Source organism: Lepidochelys kempii, chromosome 6 (assembly GCF_965140285.1).
Source record: "Lepidochelys kempii isolate rLepKem1 chromosome 6, rLepKem1.hap1, whole genome shotgun sequence".
Classification (NCBI taxonomy): Eukaryota; Metazoa; Chordata; order Testudines; family Cheloniidae; genus Lepidochelys; species Lepidochelys kempii.
Window position 1 is genome coordinate 117,213,076 of NC_136385.1, and position 2,631 is coordinate 117,215,706.

At 44.2% G+C, this 2,631-nt stretch overlaps 1 pseudogene; it reads right to left on the minus strand.

Annotated features, from left to right (window-relative positions):
• Positions 1-384: 384 nt before the first annotated feature.
• LOC140913921 (NADH dehydrogenase [ubiquinone] 1 alpha subcomplex subunit 12 pseudogene) lies at positions 385-863 on the minus strand (annotated as a pseudogene).
• Between the last annotated feature and the right edge of the window lie 1,768 nt (positions 864-2,631).

Genomic DNA, 2,631 nt, shown 5'->3' on the forward strand with positions numbered 1-2,631 from the left:
GTCCCATTGCTTCCGTGTGTGTATGTGGTGGGGGGATGGACGGACAGGTTACACTTCATGTTCTATGATTCACCATGCGACAGTCTCGACAATTGTGTAGGTTGTTTTGCTTGAGAGAGGAATGGGGTGAGACTCTCTTATTTGTCCCCCCTTTCCCTGGCTGGACCTGGGGAGGAGTCACAGCAACCTTAGCTCTGGGGTAAGTTCTGGATTCACTTCAGGAGGGAGTGAGGGGGCTAGGAAGCACAGAGCGTTAATTCAGGCCTGAGAGCTGAATTTTATGAGCTACAGGCTCCCTCCACCTCGGGGTTTTTTTTTTTTTTTTTTTTTTACTTTTGTCAGAGGCTTTTATTTTAAACCAACCAAACAATGAAGGTCCAGTTTACATTGAGAACCTAGTTTTAGGCAAGTCAGGCTTTTCAATTATTTGTTAGCAGTCGTAGGTGGGACCCACTCCTGTATCTTTTTATGCATTGTAGAGAAAGGGACATATTGCCCAGGAGTGCCACTCAGATTGAATTTGTGGTTCTCCCAAATGAATTTACGGGCAGCTGGTGGATGAGCAGTTGGAGGGTCTTCAGTTATGCAGTGAAGCCAACAACGCCATTCCGGTGGCACCATGCTTCCATCCACTTCCCAGAATGTATTTTTGCCATTCATTTCAGTCGCATAGTCAACCGATCTAGGATGACCAAAAAATACTTTTTGCCTTCATAGCATTTGTTTCCATATTTGTCAACACCTACGAGGGCACCGGTCTTCAAATCGTTGACCCTGAGCAGCTGCCAGAGGGCACCGCGGAGGCCGCCATGACCCCCGAGCTGCTGCACTGCCCGACTCAGCACCCGCACGTACTCCGCCATCTTTGAGTAGCAGGCAAACCTGCCCCAGGATCAGCTGGTTGGGCATGCAGCTGGCTCATGCTGCATAGGGGGTTTCACAATCTGTACAGGATTTGGTACTGTGGCAACTCACACAATTACAAAATATTCATGTGCCCAGATACTCAGCGGAAGCAAACACTCTAAGTACTTTATATTTTACTGTTGATTCCTATGCACACATCCCTCCCCCATCCATCTTCTAGGCAGCTCTTACAAATTATTGTAAATGGTCTTTCTTATTGTCCTAAGGAACTCAGCCTCACTGGTAGCGTCTTTGTCCTTGAAAGGTGCTCTACTGCCCTTTCAATTCCAGCCATCAACCCGTCTTTCTCACAGGTTATGATGAGTCTGGTTTTAACAAAGATGAATTGGACATTTTCCCCTTTCAAATCCACTGAATCCCCTTTCATCAGTTATCATCAGTTTCTCTCTTTCTCTGAGCTCAATTAATAATGCATGACTAGGAGCTAAGGCAGTTTGATCAGCTACACCAGTAATAAATTGGAGTGTATCCTCTGCATTCGGCATCAAGTTACTGTCATTTGGGAATTCAACAGATGGAAACTCTGGGATTCTTTCCATGTCACTTCTGCTTTGGAGGGCTCCCAGTATAGTAGAAGATTACAAACATGGCATATCCCAATATGGGTGCCAGCCCTGGGGGAGGGGGGAAACATAAGTCACTGTTCTGATGATCCACTTCTGATGATGTTAAACTTGGCTCTAAGCAGCAAGTCACTCTCTAGTTGCATTTGTAATCTCACTTCTTTTCAAAACACTTTTTTATTTCTCAAACAAATGGCATTGGTTTTATTTTTCATTACCATCTCCAAGCTAGTTACATGGAGAGCCAGACATATTCCCTGCACATTCCTCATTAAGTTCTCTTCAGATTCCTTCATTTTATTCAGTGTGACTCATAGAAGCTTATCAAGATGCTGAAACATTTGTTTCTTCTTTTTTCACAAGGTGGTATGGGGATTTTGTTCTAATATTGCTGAAACAATCGAGGAAAAATCCTGTGCTCTAAAGCAGCCAGAAACACAATAAATTTCAGCGACATCATTTGGAAATTTAAGTGGCAAGATATTTAAGTACTTAATTCCCACAGAAATCAACGGGAGTTAGGCACCTAAATACCTTTGGCCCTGTTTTCCAGACCTAGTTAGCTCTAAGCTTTTCCCCTCATTCAGTCTCTCCCCAGACAGCAGAAGTTCATTTTCTTTCCCCACAATCCACAAGATTGCCCCATCAGCCTAAATCAAAAGTATCTAAGGGGAGCGAATGAAAGGTAACACAAGCCTGTCTAATCCCAGGTGTAGGTAACAGCATCAGGAGATGAGGAAAAGACTTGGAGTTACAGTGCCATGACTCAAGTAGCAGGGGGTAGCCATGTTAGTCTGTATCCACAAAAACAACAAGGAGTTCGGTGGCACCTTAAAGATTAACAGATTTATTTGAGCATAAGCATTCGTGGGTAAAAACCCCACTTATTTACCCACGAAAGCTTATGCTCAAATAAATCTGTTAGTCTTTAAGGTGCCACCGGACTCCTTGTTGTTTTTATGACTCAAGTACTCACTTCCTAGAGCTCAGGTGTCTCTCCTCTCATAGGCTTTGTCTCCACTAGCCTTTTCCCTCTAGAATTTCCCACAGCTGCTCCCACTGTGCAGCTCTACCTGTGGAAGCAATAATGAGGAGCTGTAATGTACAAAGGACATCTGCAGCCTCCCGTGTTTTTACAGTA